This window comes from Anastrepha obliqua, chromosome 6 (assembly GCF_027943255.1).
Source record: "Anastrepha obliqua isolate idAnaObli1 chromosome 6, idAnaObli1_1.0, whole genome shotgun sequence".
Classification (NCBI taxonomy): domain Eukaryota; kingdom Metazoa; phylum Arthropoda; class Insecta; order Diptera; family Tephritidae; genus Anastrepha; species Anastrepha obliqua.
In genome coordinates this window covers 16,269,627-16,284,626 of record NC_072897.1, presented here as the reverse complement: position 1 = coordinate 16,284,626, position 15,000 = coordinate 16,269,627, and the positions used below count along the sequence as shown (strand labels likewise).

Sequence of the window (15,000 nt, the reverse complement as noted above, 5' to 3'; positions counted from 1 at the left end):
GAAGGGACCACAGACGGATCCCTGCGGACAGCCTCGCTCCACCCCAATCTCCACACTCCCGCCCACTCCTACCATGGATGCTTTTCTGTCCGAAAAATAACTCCGCCATAGAGTAATTTCCGGACAGCCAAGCTCCTCTAATCTCTGCAACACACGATCCCAGCGCAAGTAATCAAATGCCCCCTTAAAGTCAATAAATATGCCAAGGACATATTTATTGACGTTTTCCCTAACTACACTCTGAACATACAACCACGCATCCTCTATACCACGTCTTTTCCTAAACCCATACTGCCTATCCGACCTAACACCCCGAGTTAGCTCCTGAAGCCGCTCAACCATAACCCTTTCCAGCACTTTTCCAAGCACCGGAAGGAGGCTGATACCACGATAAGATCGAGGATCGCTCCTGATCTTATCGGGCGACTTCAAGAGTGCAACGACCCTAGCAATTTTCCACTCGCGTGGAAAATATCCCTCCCATATGCATTTATCATAAATGGCCTCCAAATATTCCGGAATGAACTTCCACAAGCATTTGCACATCTCTCCGTTCAAACCATCGAAACCTGGAGACCTTTTAGACCTGACCAGGCCAAATGCATAATCCAACTCCTCAGCTTCTATTGGAGGGACAGGCACCTCTTGTGCAGGAGGAACCTGAACCTCAGCCCTGGGAAAAAACTCGCCTAACAGAACATTGGCACACTCTCTCCACGTCGATAATACAGTATCACCTACGCGAAGAGAGCTAGCCATCTCATTTCGACGACCCCGACAGATCCTATAGACCTGTCCCCAAGGGTCGTCCCTATTTTCCCCCACAAATCTCCTCCACTCTTCCTCCTTCACTCTCACAAGCATCTTCTTATATTCTTTCATCCCTACGCTAAATTGATACTTGAGCTGAGACAGATTCTCCGAATTGGTCCGCCTGCCGCGTTGAAACAAACGCCTCAAGCGTCGGACAGACCTCCTCTTTGAATTTAACTCATTCGTCCACCATTTCACACCTTTCATTCTCACAGCCCTAGCTTTCCTAAACAATAAGTCATTCACACCCCAGACACATTCATATAGACGAGCAATTTGCTCGTCAACCCCCAATTCCTCAAACTCCCTAAGCGGTATATCCAATACCGCTTCCCTAACAGTATGTCCATATCGGTTCCAGTCGGTACACGAGGTACGCCATCGCCTCAATGGACTCCCCCCTTCTAACTGCGGGGTACGGGGAGTAACCATAATTTGTATTAAATTATGGTCACTAATTCCCCAACCCCCCCTAACACTCCATTTACACTCGAACCTACCCGCTGCTGCGTCATTCATGAGCGTCACGTCAATGTCACTCACACCTCTAGGCCCCTCAAACGTATACCATACGCTTGGTTCGTTTGCTACAAGAAGGTTATTCGCCACAACCCACTCGCTCATAACCTCACCCCGAGTGTGGCTCCGATATCCAGCAGTATGCCTGGATACCTTGCTGAACCACATCGGGGAGGTAGCATTCGCGTCAAGACACACGATGGCAGGAATGCTACTCTCAAGTAGTAGCACCGCATCAATGTATCTTAAGTAGGGCTCTAGAGGCTCGTCAGACTTGCAGTACAAGCTGACGACATTCATTCTGCCGAATTCCCCCTCGACACACACACATACTCCCCACTGTGATGAGTCAACTACTACACAAGAGTAGCTTGGCTCACACACAGCTACTGCGGCCTTGACTCCAAGGTCCGTAAAGACCCTGAAGCCCCCAGGAAGGCCTCTCACCACCCCATTGGTGGAGTATGGTTCCTGGAGCAAAGCAATGCCGCAGCCCCCCTCCGACATACACGCCCCCAATTCACACATCACGGCATATGACCCCTGACAGTTCAGTTGATATAGTTCAACCATCAATGTCTAGCGTTCGCACGGGCAACAATGGCACAGTACACCGGGCAGACAGTGGACATCATTAGATGTCCGGCTGGCTTGCCCTTAAACGCACAGTTGCGACAATGCGGGGCATTGCCACAACCTGCACTCCTGTGTCCTTCTTGCCCGCACCTACGGCAGACATCCTTCTTGGCTCTGCATTCTGCCACCCTGTGATCAAACCCCATGCATCGGAAGCAGCCGGGCGTCAGTTGGTCTGGCCGTACCCGGAAGGAAAACCACTTTATGTAGCAACGACCTGCTTCCAGGAGGGCGGACATTAGCATGTCCGTTCCCTCAAGGACAACATTCGTCACCCCATCGGGGCTGACCTTCCAAGGACGGCTGATCATCCTCACGTCCTTCTCACGGCACCCAGGGCTGAACTCCTTGAGGTTCAACCGGAACAACTCTCCCATGAAATCCTCAGGGGAGATCTCCGTGTGGACCCCCTGAACCACAACCCTAGGCCCCAGCTTCCGACGTATGCTCACATCGAGCCCCACTTCGGAAAACTTGGCATTTTTTGCCAAGTTATCCCTCTCGGCAACGGATGGGGTGCGAATAATCGCACCTCCATCCTTCAACGGGCGCACCTCGTGCACCCTAACCCCCATGGAAGGCCCAACCTCCTTTACAACTTTCTTGATCACCTCCTTGGAAGTAGTGGGGGTTTTACCCCTTACTACGACCGACCAGGTCTCAACTGGCTTGGGCACCGGCAACGCAGGCAACACAGGCGCAGGCGCCTGAGGTGCCGGCATCGACGCTGCACCAGCCAGCGCAGCTCCAGCCGTCCTCCGAGGTGCTTCCTCCCTGGTAATCTTCGTGGCCTCTAGTTGCCCACGAAGATGGGCTATCTCCCCCACCATTTCCACAAAGAGTTCCTCGAACTCCAAGGAGTACCCCAGGAGGTCTTTTGCAACACTTTTCGGGACGCCGTCCATGTCTATGACGGCTCCACTAAAGGCCGTCACAATGGACTTGAAGCGCCCCATAAACTGCACCGCAACTTTCTTGCGTTCGGCATCCCCACCAATCGCACCCAAACCTTTCAGGGAAGCACCCAATTCCCCACGGATTTCCTCCAAACGCTTCCCTGCGGGACCTAATTTTTCCCCCGTCTTCCGCCCCTTGCGCCCACTCCCAATCTTTCCGCTTTCGGAACCACCCTCGCTTCCACTCACCTTTTCAGGTACCTTTAAAGATACCTTCTCCACCGGAACCGCTGCACCTCCAGCGGTCTTCTTCTTAGAACGGGGAGGAGACCGCAAGATCACCTCCTCCTCTCCGGACGTCGTCTCGTCCATTGCCGACGATGGCACCGCCGACCCGCTTGGAAGAGAGGTGTTCGCCCTCTTCCTCAACCCTTCTGATTTGGGCATTGCCCAACTCTCCACCACTAAGATAGCCGAATTCGCCGGATAAAGGCCTCCCAAGCAACAACAAAAATTGGGTCCCTTTTGGGCAACGGCAACTACTGCACGGCAGGAATGAATCCCGCACAGGCACGCACACAGCGGCTGCACCTATCGGCGAGCCAAAGCAAAGCGCGAGGGCGTAGCCCACAGCGCCAACCAAAGGTTTGGCAAAGGCCACCACCAATGCCTTGCCGGACAGAACACTGTTCCCCGAACAAGGACGGGTCGACCAAGGTGGAGCTAACGCCGAGCTCGACCGCAGGCAAAAACACAACACGCTTTGGTCGTAGCACCTGCACAAGGTATTCAACCTTGGCGCAGTACTGTACCCACGCACAAAAGAGGACGCCCTTTTTACTGTTGCCAAATATGGCAATATAGCGGCACGACTACCTAGTGTACACGCACTCAACGAACCCACGCCGAAAAATAACAGCGCGACACTACACCGACGCCAAGAATTAACGGCACGCGCCAAAAACCACGCCAGAAATAGCGGCACTCAAAAGTTGTAAACAACTTACCAACAAGGTACACTTGTACGCAATGTACAGCCACGCAAACGGTGGCGTCACTAGCACAACACACCACGCCGAAAAATAACGGCACGCCCGCAAAGTTGTAAACAACTTAATGGAAAATTTCCAACGCTGTATCTAGCGGCACTCACACGCACGCACAATGTGTCTATAGCACGGAGTATATTGGCACTCACTGGAGTGTCCAACAAAACTACCGTACGGCACTTAATCACTCGTAAACACTGTACAGCTACTACAAAGTAGCGTCACTCGCACAACGGCACTTTCAATCACAATTAATTGTAAACACTGTACCGCTATGGTACAGCCACAACAATATTAGCGTCACTCGCACAACTGTAATACACCGGTTATCACACACGAATGTAACCGCAAAAGGAAATCACAAAAATCGCAAATCACCGCTTAGCACACGACACGTCCGCACTATTCAACAGTCAGACTGAGGAGTAGATAGGGACAGTAGGAATCTCGTTAATCCATTCATGCGCGTCACTAATTAGATGACGAGGCATTTGGCTACCTTAAGAGAGTCATAGTTACTCCCGCCGTTTACCCGCGCTTACTTGAATTTCTTCACTTTGACATTCAGAGCACTGGGCAGAAATCACATTGTGTCAACACCCGTTAGGGCCATCACAATGCTTTGTTTTAATTAGACAGTCGGATTCCCCAAGTCCGTGCCAGTTCTGAATTGATTGTTAATTGATAATCGTTATAATTTAAAAGGAATATATATCGAATGATATAATTCCTTAAAAATTTTAGCAAGAAAGTTCCACAATTGGCTACGTAACTACTATCCGGGGAACAAGAATCGTAATTCTCTATTTACCCAGAACGAGTACATAAACCATGGTATTGCTTCCCAATCAAGCCCGACTATCTCAATCTTCAGAGCCAATCCTTATCCCGAAGTTACGGATCTAATTTGCCGACTTCCCTTACCTACATTATTCTATCGACTAGAGACTCTTCACCTTGGAGACCAGCTGCGGATATTGGTACGGCCTGTTGAGAAGTTTGCGTGACCCCACCATAAATTTTCAAGGTCCGAGGAGAAAATATCGACACAACAGTAAATGTCATGCTCTTCTAGTCCATCTACCATATCTCTCTTCGAAAGACTTCCATGGTAGTACGACTATAAAACAGAAAAGAAAACTCTTCCGATATCTCTCGACGGCTTCTTTATGGTCGTTCCTGTTGCCAGGATGAGCACAAGGCCCATTTTTAATAACAAACGGATACTCAACAGGTTACGGAATTGGAACCGTATTCCCTTTCGTTCAAAATAATTCAAGTATTTTAATTATTTTTAAATATATTTTTATTAATATTTTTTTTTATTAAAAACTTGAAAATTTTCGGCTTTCGCCTTGAACTTAGGACCGACTAACTCGTGATCAACCACTGTTCACACGAAACCCTTCTCCACTTCAGTCCTCCAAGGTCTCATTCGATTATTTGCTACTACCACCAAGATCTGTACCAATAGCGGCTCCATGCAGGCTTACGCCAAACACTTCTAAGCACACTATTGTACCCTCCTACTCACTAAAGTTTCAAAATTTATAAATCAATCGAAATTGTTTTATAAATCATCTACTTTAGCGGTAATGTATAGGTATACAACTTAAGCGCCATCCATTTTAAGGGCTAGTTGCTTCGGCAGGTGAGTTGTTACACACTCCTTAGCGGATTACGACTTCCATGTCCACCGTCCTGCTGTTTTAAGCAACCAACGCCTTTCATGGTATCTGCATGAGTTGTTAATTTAGGCACCGTAACATTACGTTTGGTTCATCCCACAGCGCCAGTTCTGCTTACCAAAAGTGGCCCACTGGGCACATTATATCATAACCTCAACCTTCATATCAAGAAAGGTGAGGTTCTTACCCATTTAAAGTTTGAGAATAGGTTAAAATCGTTTCGACCCTAAGGCCTCTAATCATTCGCTTTACCAGATAAGATTATTTTATATAATTTTTAAATGCACCAGCTATCCTGAGGGAAACTTCGGAGGGAACCAGCTACTAGATGGTTCGATTGGTCTTTCGCCCCTATACTCAATTCTGACAATCGATTTGCACGTCAGAACTGTTTCGGTCTTCCATCAGGGTTTCCCCTGACTTCAACCTGATCAAGTATAGTTCACCATCTTTCGGGTCACAGCATATATGCTCAAGGTACGCTCCAGTTAGAGGTATAAATAATAATAAATTATCATTATACATAACTATATGGAACGCCCCGGGATTGAATTAATTGACTATTTATTAAAAAATAGACTAAAAATTAATCCCATTATATTTAAGTTAAGTTAATTATGCCATTAAGTTTAATATAACTCAATGACTTGCACATATGTTAGACTCCTTGGTCCGTGTTTCAAGACGGGTCCCGAAGGTATCCTGAATCTTTCGCATTGTTAATCATATAAATGCATACAAATAAATATTAATATCATAGATATTAAATTTTTTGTAAAATTCAAAAAATGAATTTTAGCATTATATATAATAAAATCTATCAACACTTTATCAAATCATTAGTATTTATTTTATGTTAATATGCTTAAAAAGCAAATTAATTTAAATAAACTTAATATCACCAATGATCTTTTGATAAATACTTTATTATGTTAATAGATTACAATGTCCTTATATGAAAAAAATGCACATTATTTTTTTAATTATTTAATGATGAATTTTTCATAATGGATATTCAGGTTCATCGGGCTTAACCTCTAAGCAGTTTCACGTACTATTTAACTCTCTATTCAGAGTTCTTTTCAACTTTCCCTCACGGTACTTGTTTACTATCGGTCTCATGGTTATATTTAGTTTTAGATGGAGTTTACCACCCACTTAGTGCTGCACTATCAAGCAACACGACTCTTTGGAAATATCTTTCTAGTAATCATTAACGTTATACGGGCCTGGCACCCTCTATGGGTAAATGGCCTCATTTAAGAAGGACTTAAATCGTTAATTTCTCATACTAGATATTAAGATATTCCATACACTGCATCTCACATTTGACATATAGACAAAGTGACTTAGTGCTGAACTATTTTCTTTTCGCTCGCCGCTACTAAGAAAATCCTTGTTAGTTTCTTTTCCTCCCCTCATTAATATGCTTAAATTCAGGGGGTAATCCCATATGAGTTGAGGTTGTTTTAATATTCTTTTTTTATCTTCTCACAATTTAATAAAAAAATTATATCATCTTTTCATCTCTATTTTTCTTTTCTCCTTTTATATATTGTAAATATATAAAAATAATAATAATGTAAAATGAGGCAATCCTAGAATAAAAAATTTAATTTTTATGCTAGACATTCCTCCTTTTAATTACATATATAAATTATTATTTTATATATATATATAAATAATATGAAAATTTTTTGTAAAGAATACTTAGATTCAATATTTTCATCATTTCATTTTATTTGAGAGGATTTTTTTTTTAAAGAATATATAATAAATAAAATTCATTATATATCTTTATTTTTTTTGCTATTAATATTATGAATTATTTAAAATCCAATAATATACACATTTGCTTAAATTCAATTATTTTTATAAAAGAATAAGCAACTTATTTAGCATAGTCTTACAACCCTCAACCATATGTAGTCCAAGCAGTACTTTAAAATTGAATTTAATGTACATAACAGCATGGACTGCGATATGCGTTCAAAATGTCGATGTTCATGTGTCCTGCAGTTCACACGATGACGCACAGTTTGCTGCGTTCTTCATCGACCCATGAGCCAAGTGATCCACCGCTTAGAGTATTTTTTTATTTATTTTTATTTATAACAAATGTCAATTTTTTTTTGCATATATTAATTGAAAGAGTAAAATTAAATAATATTAATAATATATAAATTGATTTTCTTTCAATAATATATATCAAATATATTTAACTCTAAACATTTTTATTAAGTTGCGAATGTCTTAGTTCAACAATAATACAGTGGTGGTATTTATTATGATTCAATTATTTTGTATTTTTTTAATCATTTTATGTATATATAATAATATAATAAATATATACCACTTTTGTTATTGTGAACAAATTAACTTATCATTCAATCAAATGAATAATAAGTACAACTTTTTATTTTCATGTTTAAAGGTTTTTAAAAGAAAAAAATAAGAAAAAACATTACAAAATGTACCATCATATATTATATTTAATATGATATAATTGATGGATCACAAATTGAATGAAAAAGAATAAAAAGAATTATGGATTCAAAATAATTATATAAATTTTTTTTTTTTTTCTTTTTTTTTTTTTTTTTTTTCTTTTTGTTCGTTTGTTTGCTTGTCTGTTTGTTTGTTTGTTTGTTTGTTTTTCTTACGGATATGGAACACAATAATGATCCTTCCGCAGGTTCACCTACGGAAACCTTGTTACGACTTTTACTTCCTCTAAATAATCAAGTTCGGTCAACTTTTGCGAAACAACCGTGACACACGAGGCGTCACAGTGATCACGTCCGGAGACCTCACTAAATAATTCAATCGGTAGTAGCGACGGGCGGTATGTACAAAGGGCAGGGACTTAATCAATGCGAGTTAATAACTCGCACTTACTGGGAATTCCAAGTTCATGTGAACAGTTTCAGTTCACAATCCCAAGCATGAAAGTGGTTCAGCGGTTTACCCGGACCTCTCGGTCTAGGAAATACACGTTGATACTTTCATTGTAGCGCGCGTGCAGCCCAGGACATCTAAGGGCATCACAGACCTGTTATTGCTCAATCTCGTTACTGCTAGACGCAATTTGTCCATTTAAGAAGCTAGTGTCCTTATAATGGGACAAACCAACAGGTACGACTCCACTTATATAAACACATTCAAACACTTGTACATTCAAGATGTACGCATGAAAGAAGGCTATATAAGTTTCAACATCATAATCCTGAAAGCATCTATTTAATATATTTGAGTCTCGTTCGTTATCGGAATTAACCAGACAAATCACTCCACGAACTAAGAACGGCCATGCACCACCACCCATAGATTCGAGAAAGAGCTATCAATCTGTCTTACACGCTTATGTTCGGACCTGGTAAGTTTTCCCGTGTTGAGTCAAATTAAGCCGCAGGCTCCACTCCTGGTGGTGCCCTTCCGTCAATTCCTTTAAGTTTCAGCTTTGCAACCATACTTCCCCCGGAGCCCAAAAGCTTTGGTTTCCCGGGAAGCGACTGAGAGAGCCATAGTAGTAGCTACACCCAATTGCTAGCTGGCATCGTTTATGGTTAGAACTAGGGCGGTATCTGATCGCCTTCGAACCTCTAACTTTCGTTCTTGATTAATGAAAACATCTTTGGCAAATGCTTTCGCTTAAGTTAGTCTTACGACGGTCCAAGAATTTCACCTCTCGCGTCGTAATACTAATGCCCCCAAACTGCTTCTATTAATCATTACCTCTTGATCTAAAAACCAATGAAAGTAGAACAGAGGTCTTATTTCATTATTCCATGCACAAAATATTCAGGCATTTGGAGCCTGCTTTAAGCACTCTAATTTGTTCAAAGTAATTGTACCGGCCCACAACAACACTCGATGAAGAGCACTGAAGTAGGTTTAAATAGGAGGAATATATAAAAAATACATTGTATTAATTATATATAAGAACTCCACCGGTAATACGCTTACATACATAAGGTAATGTACATACCACAATATATAGTTGTACTACCCGTATGAAGCACAAATTCAACTACGAACGTTTTAACCGCAACAACTTTAATATACGCTATTGGAGCTGGAATTACCGCGGCTGCTGGCACCAGACTTGCCCTCCAATAGGTCCTTGTTAAAGGATTTAAAGTGTACTCATTCCAATTACAGGGCCTCGGATATGAGTCCTGTATTGTTATTTTTCGTCACTACCTCCCCGAACTGGGAGTGGGTAATTTACGCGCCTGCTGCCTTCCTTAGATGTGGTAGCCGTTTCTCAGGCTCCCTCTCCGGAATCGAACCCTGATTCCCCGTTACCCGTTGCAACCATGGTAGTCCTAGATACTACCATCAAAAGTTGATAGGGCAGACATTTGAAAGATCTGTCGTCGGTACGGGACCATACGATCTGCAAGTTATCTAGAGTTCAACCAATTTAACGATCAAATGATCGCTTGGTTTTAGTCTAATAAAAGCACACGTTCCATAAGGTCCGTGTTTATATTGCATGTATTAGCTCTAGAATTACCACAGTTATCCAAGTAACTGTTAACGATCTATGGAACCATAACTGATATAATGAGCCTTTTGCGGTTTCACTTTTAATTTGTTTGTACTTAGACATGCATGGCTTAATCTTTGAGACAAGCATATAACTACTGGCAGGATCAACCAGAATAATATTTTTATTTATATATTTTTCTTTGTTTTTCATATTTGAAAATTTCATAAATTACGGTGTATATAAAAAGTAAAGGGGCGACCCCCCTTTAGCTTTTCTTATCAAAATTCAAAAACCGTTTTTTATGAAAAAGAATTTTCGTTCTCTATATTATATATTTTATATAAAAATATAAGAACGATATTTCTTCTTAATATTTGCCAATTTTCAAATAATTTATCATTCTTAATAACATTTTACTTTTTTTTCAAATGCATTTTTAATGTAATAATTTCATATATTACATAATTTTTCTCTTTGAATTGAAATTAATAATTTCATAATTCTATTTTTTAATCATAAATATATATGATTGAAAAAATTTTCTCCTCTTTTCCTTTGTTTAAAATTTAATTTTTCTTATAAATTTTTGTTTTTCTTATTTTTTTCTCTTCATCATCTGTTTAATTTCCTGTATTTATACAAGAAACAAACAGTTGAGGATAATTTCTATGTAATGCTAGTATAGAATATAAAATTTTGAATTCAAAAATTTATTTCTATTTAAACTAACTATAGAAAACCAGGAATAAAATACAATAACACCAATATGCCATAACATGTTAGTATAGAATATAGATTCTTCATATATGTATATATATTCGAAAATTTTTTCTATTTAAACTAACGTATGGAAAACCAGGAATAAAATCATAATATTACCAGTTTAATATGGCTTAAATTCGAGTTTCATATAGTTATGATTCGATTTATATGCTTCAATATCATTGGTTAGTTAACTTTTGATATTTTCATATTATATCACATGCCTTCACCGTGAGTGTTTTTTGCCATGCACACCTCACATTGTCAAAAATGTATGGGAAAAATTCATTTCAATACATTTCAGTTTGATTTGAAATGTCTTTATTATATATTTTAATGGCAATATGCCAAGGTTATATTCCATAAAATGTTAGTATAGAATATAGATTCTTCATATATGTATATATATTCGAGAATTTTTTTCTATTTAAACTAACGTATGGAAAACCAGGCATAAAATCACAATTTTACCAGTTTAATATGGCTCAAATTCGAGTTTCATATAGTTATGATTCGATTTATATGTTTCAATATCATTGGTTAGTTAACTTTTGATATTTTCATATTATATCACATGCCTTCACCGTGAGTGTTTTTTGCCATGCACACCTCACATTGTCAAAAATGTATGGGAAAAATTCATTTCAATACATTTCAGTTTGATTTGAAATGTCTTTATTATATATTTTAGTGCCAATATGCCAAGGTTATATTCCATAACATGTTAGTATTAGAATATAGATTCTTCATATATGTATATATATTCGAAAATTTTTTCTATTTAAACTAACGTATGGAAAACCAGGCATAAAATCACAATATTACCAGTTTAATATGGCTTAAATTCGAGTTTCATATAGTTATGATTCGATTTATATGCTTCAATATCATTGGTTAGTTAACTTTTGATATTTTCATATTATTTCACATGCCTTCACCGTGAGTGTTTTTTGCCATGCACACCTCACATTGTCAAAAATGTATGGGAAAAATTCATTTCAATACATTTCAGTTTGATTTGAAATGTCTTTATTATATATTTTAGTGCCAATATGCCAAGGTTATATTCCATAACATGTTAGTATTAGAATATAGATTCTTCATATATGTATATATATTCGAAAATTTTTTCTATTTAAACTAACGTATGGAAAACCAGGCATAAAATCACAATATTACCAGTTTAATATGGCTTAAATTCGAGTTTCATATAGTTATGATTCGATTTATATGCTTCAATATCATTGGTTAGTTAACTTTTGATATTTTCATATTATTTCACATGCCTTCACCGTGAGTGTTTTTTGCCATGCACACCTCACATTGTCAAAAATGTATGGGAAAAATTCATTTCAATACATTTCAGTTTGATTTGAAATGTCTTTATTATATATTTTAATGGCAATATGCCAAGGTTATATTCCATAAAATGTTAGTATAGAATATAGATTCTTCATATATGTATATATATTCGAGAATTTTTTTCTATTTAAACTAACGTATGGAAAACCAGGCATAAAATCACAATATTACCAGTTTAATATGGCTCAAATTCGAGTTTCATATAGTTATGATTCGATTTATATGTTTCAATATCATTGGTTAGTTAACTTTTGATATTTTCATATTATATCACATGCCTTCACCGTGAGTGTTTTTTGCCATGCACACCTCACATTGTCAAAAATGTATGGGAAAAATTCATTTCAATACATTTCAGTTTGATTTGAAATGTCTTTATTATATATTTTAGTGCCAATATGCCAAGGTTATATTCCATAACATGTTAGTATTAGAATATAGATTCTTCATATATGTATATATATTCGAAAATTTTTTCTATTTAAACTAACGTATGGAAAACCAGGCATAAAATCACAATATTACCAGTTTAATATGGCTTAAATTCGAGTTTCATATAGTTATGATTCGATTTATATGCTTCAATATCATTGGTTAGTTAACTTTTGATATTTTCATATTATTTCACATGCCTTCACCGTGAGTGTTTTTTGCCATGCACACCTCACATTGTCAAAAATGTATGGGAAAAATTCATTTCAATACATTTCAGTTTGATTTGAAATGTCTTTATTATATATTTTAGTGCCAATATGCCAAGGTTATATTCCATAACTCTCTATTTAAACTAACGTATGGAAAACCAGGCATAAAATCACAATATTACCAGTTTAATATGGCTTAAATTCGAGTTTCATATAGTTATGATTCGATTTATATGCTTCAATATCATTGGTTAGTTAACTTTTGATATTTTCATATTATATCACATGCCTTCACCGTGAGTGTTTTTTGCCATGCACACCTCACATTGTCAAAAATGTATGGGAAAAATTCATTTCAATACATTTCAGTTTGATTTGAAATGTCTTTATTATATATTTTAGTGCCAATATGCCAAGGTTATATTCCATAACTCTCTATTTAAACTAACGTATGGAAAACCAGGCATAAAATCACAATATTACCAGTTTAATATGGCTCAAATTCGAGTTTCATATAGTTATGATTCGATTTATATGCTTCAATATCATTGGTTAGTTAACTTTTGATATTTTCATATTATATCACATGCCTTCACCGTGAGTGTTTTTTGCCATGCACACCTCACATTGTCAAAAATGTATGGGAAAAATTCATTTCAATACATTTCAGTTTGATTTGAAATGTCTTTATTATATATTTTAGTGCCAATATGCCAAGGTTATATTCCATAACTTTCTATTTAAACTAACGTATGGAAAACCAGGCATAAAATCACAATATTACCAGTTTAATATGGCTTAAATTCGAGTTTCATATAGTTATGATTCGATTTATATGTTTCAATATCATTGGTTAGTTAACTTTTGATATTTTCATATCATTTCACATGCCTTCACCGTGGTGTTTTTTGCCATGCACACCTCACATTGTCAAAAATGTATGGGGAAAATTCATTTCAATACATTTCAGTTTGATTTGAAATGTCTTTATTATATATTTTAGTGCCAATATGCCAAGGTTATATTCCATAACATGTTAGTATAGCTAATATGAATTCTTCATATATGTATATATATTCGAAAATTTTTTCTATTTAAACTAACGTATGGAAAAAACCAGGCATAAAATCACAATATTACCAGTTTAATATGGCTTAAATTCGAGTTTCATATAGTTATGATTCGATTTATATGTTTCAATATCATTGGTTAGTTAACTTTTGATATTTTCATATCATTTCACATGCCTTCACCGTAAGTGTTTTTTGCCATGCACACCTCACATTGTCAAAAATGTATGGGAAAAATTCATTTCAATACATTTCAGTTTGATTTGAAATGTCTTTATTATATATTTTAGTGCCAATATGCCAAGGTTATATTCCATAACATGTTAGTATAGCTAATATGAATTCTTCATATATGTATATATATTCGAAAATTTTTTCTATTTAAACTAACGTATGGAAAAAACCAGGCATAAAATCACAATATTACCAGTTTAATATGGCTTAAATTCGAGTTTCATATAGTTATGATTCGATTTATATGTTTCAATATCATTGGTTAGTTAACTTTTGATATTTTCATATTATATCACATGCCTTCACCGTGAGTGTTTTTTGCCATGCACACCTCACATTGTCAAAAATGTATGGGAAAAATTCATTTCAATACATTTCAGTTTGATTTGAAATGTCTTTATTATATATTTTAGTGCCAATATGCCAAGGTTATATTCCATAACATGTTAGTATTAGAATATAGATTCTTCATATATGTATATATATTCGAAAATTTTTTCTATTTAAACTAACGTATGGAAAACCAGGCATAAAATCACAATATTACCAGTTTAATATGGCTTAAATTCGAGTTTCATATAGTTATGATTCGATTTATATGCTTCAATATCATTGGTTAGTTAACTTTTGATATTTTCATATTATTTCACATGCCTTCACCGTGAGTGTTTTTTGCCATGCACACCTCACATTGTCAAAAATGTATGGGAAAAATTCATTTCAATACATTTCAGTTTGATTTGAAATGTCTTTATTATATATTTTAGTGCCAATATGCCAAGGTTATATTCCATAACTCTCTATTTAAACTAACGTATGGAAAACCAGGCAT

At 37.3% G+C, this 15,000-nt stretch overlaps 1 non-coding gene and 2 pseudogenes across 1 annotated transcript; all 3 read right to left on the bottom strand.

Annotated features, from left to right (window-relative positions):
- Positions 1-4,289: 4,289 nt before the first annotated feature.
- Positions 4,290-7,068, bottom strand: LOC129251087 (large subunit ribosomal RNA; annotated as a pseudogene).
- Positions 7,069-7,510: 442 nt separating this feature from the next.
- On the bottom strand, positions 7,511-7,691 carry LOC129250936 (5.8S ribosomal RNA; annotated as a pseudogene).
- A 588-nt stretch (positions 7,692-8,279) lies between these two features.
- LOC129251056 (small subunit ribosomal RNA) lies at positions 8,280-10,270 on the bottom strand. Its single transcript, XR_008582891.1, has one exon. It is a non-coding gene; the product is annotated as a small subunit ribosomal RNA (ribosomal RNA).
- Between the last annotated feature and the right edge of the window lie 4,730 nt (positions 10,271-15,000).